This window comes from Mastomys coucha, unplaced genomic scaffold (genome assembly GCF_008632895.1).
Source record: "Mastomys coucha isolate ucsf_1 unplaced genomic scaffold, UCSF_Mcou_1 pScaffold6, whole genome shotgun sequence".
NCBI lineage: Eukaryota > Metazoa > Chordata > Mammalia > Rodentia > Muridae > Mastomys > Mastomys coucha.
This window is the reverse complement of record NW_022196912.1, coordinates 127,087,152-127,094,368: the sequence shown is the minus strand read 5'-3', so window position 1 is coordinate 127,094,368 and position 7,217 is coordinate 127,087,152. Positions and strand designations below refer to the sequence as shown.

Genomic DNA, 7,217 nt, shown 5'->3' with positions numbered 1-7,217 from the left:
CCTGACCCTCCCAGCCAGACTGTTGACTGAATGCCCATGTAGCCTGCAAACCACGTTTCCCCTCCCGGGGCAGCAACTGAGGCAGCTCCATTTCCCACCACCCTCAGACCCCACAGAGCTGCCCAAACCAGGCGAGTAGCTCAGAGGGCTCCCTATGTCTTGTCTCAACACCTCATATGGGGTTCCTGGCACATCAACTTGAGATGTCCGAGTACTAATCTCAGTGGAGTGCCGGCTCCAAGCACAAGTTCAGCCCTGCACAGCTCAGAACAAAGGTGCAGACTTTGCCCAGTGCCCAGCTCAGCCGGACAACAATCCAGACTGATCCTGTTTTCCGGCAAAAATGGAAAAGGCCCGCCCTGGTCTCCATAGTGACCACTATAGTCAGATTACATCCCCCATCTGGCTCAGCAGCTCAGCTGGCACTGAGCAGGAATCCCCATAAGCGAACTCTGCTGCCCCTGTGTGAACATCGCCAGCATTGCACACAGCACACAGACTCTCTCCCTAGGGATGATGGGGGAAGGAGGGCTTGTCAGGGTGTGAAGGGCCCCCTGCTCCATCTAGCTATGGACTTAAGGGATGTATCCCTATCTAGTAATTTTAGACGAAAGTACATACGCCAAAAATATAGGGTGGGTAGGGGCATGTGCCTTATTATAAGTCTGTATTGGGAGTGCAGACTTATATTCCTGACCCAGGAGCACACCTCCTGACCCCTGTGTAATTGTCCCAGCATCTTCTGTGCTATTGGATTCCTGGGGTCTGTTGGGACCCCCACCCCCATCCCTGCCAATCAAGACTGGCACACAGGGGATATGATCAGGCCTAGCCCTGGAGCTGGTCAAGGCACAGATGGACCAGTGATGCCTCAACTCCAGGTGTACCTACTGGGTCTCCAGGGTGCCATCCCTATAGTGCAGGGCTCGTGTGCCCCCTGGTGACCATATGTGTCATTGCACATGGAAGGCCAGATTCAGATACTTGGCTCTACCCAACTAGGTGTACAGGTAACAGTGTGTGCCCATGCAAATGTCCATGTGTGTAATCACATGTTTACACACCTGTGTCCCAGACAGACATGATCACTGAGGCCTCAGCTAACTTTTCAGATGTCACCGTGATAAAAGTGTCTACTGCTGGAAATAGTATGACAGGAGCACCAAAGGTTTTGTGGTTTTACAATGTCCTGCCAATTATGGCCTTGCGTTTGGACGAACTATAGTCAGTTTGGAAGCAGATCACCACTGCGGCTGGATATGGTGCCCCCAAGAACAGGTCTCTTCTGCCACCATGTGGCCATTGGTGGTATTGTCTTTGCAGCTCACAGGAAGCTCCTCTTACACAAGCGTGGAGGGACTGTCTAAGGAAGTGATTCTCAACCTGTGGGTCGGGACCCCCTCCAAGGAGTCCTATGTCTTTTTCACAAGAGTTGAAAGTCAGATATCCTTCATATTTACATTATGATATGAAACAGTAACAAAATTACAGTTATGAGGTAGCAAAGAAATAATTTTATGGTTGGGATCACAACATAAAGAGCTGTATTAAAAGGTCACAGCGTTAGGAAGGTTGAGAACCAGTGAGCTAAGGGTACATGCCTGGGTTTTGATGATCAAGTTAAGAGTTCAGGCTTGTACTGCAGCTTGGGAGAGACAATCCAAGAACGCTCATATCCTCCTCATGGTTACCCCAAGACTCTATTCATGCCTTGTACCAGCAACAGGAAAAAAAAATTTAAAAATAGATAAATAAGCAAGCCCCGGTCTGGGCTCGTGGGCAGTCTAGATTCCCACATTCCACACAGATCCGCGGACATGACAAGAAATAAAGAGAATTAATAACTGAGGTGAGAGGGCTAAGTGTCAACAGAATTAGGGGTACCCAGGGCCACCAGCTCCAGCTGCACCCACCCCACCCCACCCCCACCTGTACTGTCCCTGTACTGTTGGGTTCCTAGGGCCTCCTAATGAGACTTTGAGGAAGCACTGGTCAGGGCCGTCCGTCACACTAGCTGGTGACCTAAGCACCCGCTATACACCTATGACATCGCCACAATGACCAAAGCGTAGTGTTCGGGTGCCCCCTGGTGGACGGATACACCATTGCATGCTGTGCCAAGCCGAGTTCAAAAATTGGCACCACCCAGCATTTGACGTGTGGCTTGAATATTCCGGGAAAAGTCCATTGCAGAGAACTATTTGTTTCTTTGTAAGTGGTTGTCAGTTGAAGAGAGCTTCTGGACTAGGGGTCGGGGTTTGTGTCTGCTTCTCTTCTCCGTGCTGAGACCCCATTTGGCTTGCCTAAGCACCTGCTATACACCTGTGGCATCTCCACAATGACCACAGTGTAGAGCTCAGGTGCCCCCTGGTGGACAGATGAACCACTGCATGCTGTGCCAAGGCAAGTTCAAAAACTGGCACCTACAAAAACCTACTACAATAGAAGCTTCTTAAAATGTATACATATATGATAGAAATCTAAATGGAGTCGCCAAATAACAGAAGAGATGAAGGCCCAACTAGACATCTCTGACCACCAAGTGAAGCCTAGGGTGGGTTACATCTAATCGAGTTATTGGCCAAAAGTGTCCCCCTGTAGAAAAGCCCAAAAAACTCGGGTTGTTTCCAAGGCTATTGGTCGCTCTATACAAACTATTGCCAGGCCCTATTTCCATCGTCAGAGAAGTCCCACAGGAGTGGGACTAACACAGAGACCCACAACTGGACAGTGTGCTGAGAGTGAGACCCTGGCACATCCAGTCCTGAGTGCGATGTCTTCATGGAACCACTCCCCTCAGGTCTCAGGGAACGATGCTCAAGAGGAGGCAGAAAGATTATTAGGGACCAGTGGGGTGGAGGACACAAGGAAACAAGGCCTCTGGACACAACCAGAGAGATGCACACATGAACTCCCAAACACTGTGGTAGCACGCACAGGCCTGCACAGGTCCAAGCTAGATGGGCTCTCAGCACGAAGAAGAGAAGCGGACACAAACCCACACCCTGAGTCGAGAAGCTCGCTTCAACTGACAACCACTCACAAAGAAAAAATAGTTCTCTGCAATGGAGTCTCATTGAACCTTCAAGCCACACTTAAGGGCAGGCCCCAGGGTCCCACAGTAGATGGCCAACACAAACAAGCTGGGGGGGGCGGTTATTATCTCACAATGCTTTGTTTGGCTTTTTGTTTGTTTACCCTGCCAGTCTTTTGCTTGCATATCATGATTTCAGATTTTGTGTTTTTGTTTTGTTTTTTGTTGTTTTGGGTTTTTTCCAGAGTTTCTCTGTATAGCCCTTTCTGTCCTGGAACTCACTCTGTAGACCAGGCCGGCCTCGAACTCAGAAATTCGCCTGCCTCTGCCTCCCAAGTGCTGGGATTAAAGGCGTGGGCCACCACCGCCCGGCCAGATTTTGTGTTTTTATGCCGTGTGTGTGCGTGTGTGTGTGTGTGTGTGTGTGTGTGTGTGTGTGTGTGTGTGTGTGTTTAGACCCTTATGTCTCTAAGCCCCCACGCTGAGGCTCCAGCACTGTTCACATTATTACAAATGAGTCTGGCATGGAGAGAGACCAACAATGGTGGGAACAGGTGAAGGGATCCAGAGATTATGTGATGGCATTGCAGTCTCACTGTTGACCAGTATTCTAGTCAGTCTGGGAGACGGTCGCCACTGAGTCTGGAGCCAAGGTGTGGCAGTTCTGGGACGTTTAGAGCTGAGCCTGGGCCAAGTGAGGAATGGCTCTGGGTGCAGAGCCTGGGCTGAGCTCCAGAGACTACTATGAAGACACTGCTCCTCCCAACCCTGTTCTAACCTGCATGAGCAAGACTCTACTGACTTCATGTGGCCACTCGTAGAACTGTACTTGCTGCTTACTCGAAACTCTTGTTAGAGCAGATTGGGGAAAGGCCAATTTCTCAAAGCAGGTGGGGTCAGTAGCTCTTCTTCCTACTGTAGGAGACAGCGCATGCTCTGATTAGTTATGCAGTTATGATGGGAAAGGGCATGTGCCCCATGTGTCTAAGGCTGGAGGAAATGTGCATGCCCTGCACTTGGAAGTCAAGGTAGGGTTGCAGGTTTACATATCCAGGCTCATGTCCACCTCACGCTAATGTCCAGGCTCGGTGCATAGCCATGTGTGTGCACAGTTACTGCCAGCAGGTTCCAAGGCCAAGCCATGCTCCTCAGCAACCTAGACTCCACATCCCATGTGGGCACAGGACCACACCCCACACTAAGAGGATTTATGACTGAAGTGAAGTGATGTTCATGAAACTTGATGGAATTAAGGAATACTGAGGGCGAGTGTCTCCAGCCAACCCCACCTGCACTTTCCTGTGGGCTGTTGAGTTTCTAAGGCGTGATGGGATACCCCCTGTCTGACACTGAGGGAGCGTGCCCTGGAACGGTGGAGTCAGGTCACACTGGCAGGTCAACTAAGCACCACAACGCACAATGCACATGTGCTCATGTGCCCCCTGGTGACTAGATGCACCATTGCAAGCTCTGCCAAACCAGATTCAAAGAACTGACCCCACCCAGCCAGGTAGACTCTCAGGTGCAGGTGACACATACTCAGAGAAAGTGTATGTGCCGTTGTGTGTCTGTGTGTGTGTGTGTGTGTGTGTGTGTGTGTGCACATCTGGGTCTAATCCTCTCCAAACCCTCTCCACTAAGGCTCCAGCACTGGTCAAAGTATCACAGTTGAGTGGGGCATGGAGAGAGGCCAACACTGGTAGAAAGAGATCATGTGATGGTGTTACAGTCTTGCTCTTGGCCAGGATTCTCTGGATGACCAGATTGTAGTCAGTCTGGGAGAGGGTCGCACTGGGGTATGGCAGTTCTGGGACGGTTAGAGTTGAATCCGGGATCGGGTGAGAACTGAACCTCTTTGGAGGTAGAAATGGAGTGTGTGTTGGGTTCTGCAGCCTCCACTGTGGTCAGGACTTGCCCTCCTAAGACTAACCAGCAACTCCAACCAAGCAGGGAGCTGGTTAGTGTCCACAGGAGCAGAGCTCTGCTGCCACCGTGTGGCCACTGGAGCACAATACAACCTGCCACTCGCAGAAGGTTCTTGGCAGAGTGGGTGAGAACAGACTGTGAGAAGGGAAGGATGGAAGTGTGTGCATGCCCTGTCTGGTTGAGGTAGGAACACACACAGTCCTCTTGGTGGTAATCAAGTTGGGGTTGCAGACTTATACTGCATTTGGGTAAGTCAGCCCAAAACTTAGGCTCCCCTCATGGCAACTCCCTGGCTGTGTGCGCGGCATGTGACCCATCTATCCAAGACGGTAAGGGGGTGTGTCCTATACTTGGTGGTTATGGGTTTATAACTGCAGGTTTATACCAAGGTTTTGGGGGATACCCTGAGGCCCATGCACTCCCTTGTGCTAGCCTGCAGGCTCTGTGCATGGTATTGCACAGTTACTGGCAAGACATGTGGAAAGGCAGAGCTTCCACTACCCCTGTGGACACATGGCTATGCCAAGAGCAAAAGTGGTTTATGACTAAGGTGAGGGAGTGTTGGTGGGGTGTCTCCAGAATTAAAGGATATCACTCCCACCTGCACTTGTATCTCCACTTCTTGGGTTTCTAAGACCTAGTGAGGCCTCTTGCCAACCAGGGTCTGCCACTGTGGTCAGGCACAGCTGTGGGCCGGTCGACCCATCAGGTCACACAGGCAGGTGAACTTGTGAGGCCAAAGCAGCTTATGCCAGGTCCCAGGAGCACAGAGCTTAAATGCCCCCTAGTGTCCAATTGCACTGCCGCATGCTCTACCAGACCAGGAGGAATCTGGAGACCATGGAAAGCATGCCAAGGTCCTTCGCCCCTCCAAAAGCCTCAGAAGAAAATACACACATGACACAGGCACACGTAGATGCCAGAGGACAACTTCCGGTGTCAATCCTCACCTTTCCCTCGTTAGGGACAAGGTCTCTCTGTTGTCCGTGGCTGCACACGCCACGGATAGCTGGGATGCACATTTCCAGGGTTCCCTTCCATCTTATCTCAGGAGCAGAGGTGTTACAGACACAGGTTGCCACACACACACAGCTGTTTAGGCTCTGAGAATTCAAACTCAGGTCCTCACACTAGCTGGGAATGCGCTTCACTCCCTGCGGCCCTGTGACTTTGTTTTGAATTGTAGGCTTTAGTTATAAAGTCGGTCTGGGGTAGGTTAGTTCTTACTTCCATGCTTGAATCTTTTCTGAGTGAATAGTTTAAGCCATTGCTGCTTGCTGTCATTGCCAGTCTTGGGTCTTAGCTCTCTGTTTGTGCATATTTTCATAGCGTTTTCTGTTTCCTTTCTGTGTTGATCCTGCTTCCTGTTGATAAACTATATTTTCTTCTGGTTTTTTTTCTTGATTTTTTTTTAAAAAATATGGAACACTTCATGAATTTGCGTGTCATCCTTGCGCAGGGACCATGCTAATCTTCTCTGTATCGTTCCAATTTTAGTATATGTGCTACCGAAGCAAGCACTTGATTTTTTTTTCAAAACAGGGTTCCCCTGTGTAGCCCTGGCTGTCCTGGAACCCACTGTGTAGACCAGGTTGGCCTCAAACTTGTAGGTCTGCCTGTCTCTGTCTCCTGAGTGCTGGGATTAAAGGCATGCGCCACCATCCATTGTCCTCTGGTTCTGTACTTTGTCACTTTATGGTGACTGCTCTGAGGGCCATTCAACTCATTTATTAAATTTACTTATCCTAATATCCTTCCAATAAGACATATATTTTAGCCTAACCTGTCTCCTCATAACCCCACTCTCTTCCCCTAACCATGCTGATGTTCTCTGGGCTATGGTTATGAGTCCTGTGCATTATACTTGCCTGCATGCCCTTTCTCCAACAAGAGGCTGGTCACTTGCATCTCTTACAGCAAGTATGGGCCTCTGTCTGGGACAATGTCCGAAGGGGGGGGGGGTCCTCTGAATGAAAATTCCTGTAAGCTCTTCGGCCTAAAATGTCTCCATTGTGCCCCTGCAGGGAGCAAGCAACTGCACACCACTAGCATAGGTGAGCATCAGGATTTGGTTAAAATATTAACCCAGCCGTGGGAAGGCCAAGGTTTGCTCAACATTAGGGCCATCAGTGTCATGTCAGAGTTCAGTCAACAGTGGCAGGCAGGTTGGCCTCAGGCTGTGCAGCAGCTGCACTGCCTTCAGTGGCCAAATTATAGTGCTTTGTGCACCCCCTGGTGGCCTCTCCGCATCACAGCA

General features: G+C 50.2%; 1 non-coding gene across 1 annotated transcript; it reads right to left on the bottom strand.

The window, feature by feature from the left end:
• Window positions 1-6,374: 6,374 nt before the first annotated feature.
• Window positions 6,375-6,481, bottom strand: LOC116081212. Its single transcript, XR_004114739.1, has one exon. It is a non-coding gene; the product is annotated as a U6 spliceosomal RNA (small nuclear RNA).
• Between the last annotated feature and the right edge of the window lie 736 nt (window positions 6,482-7,217).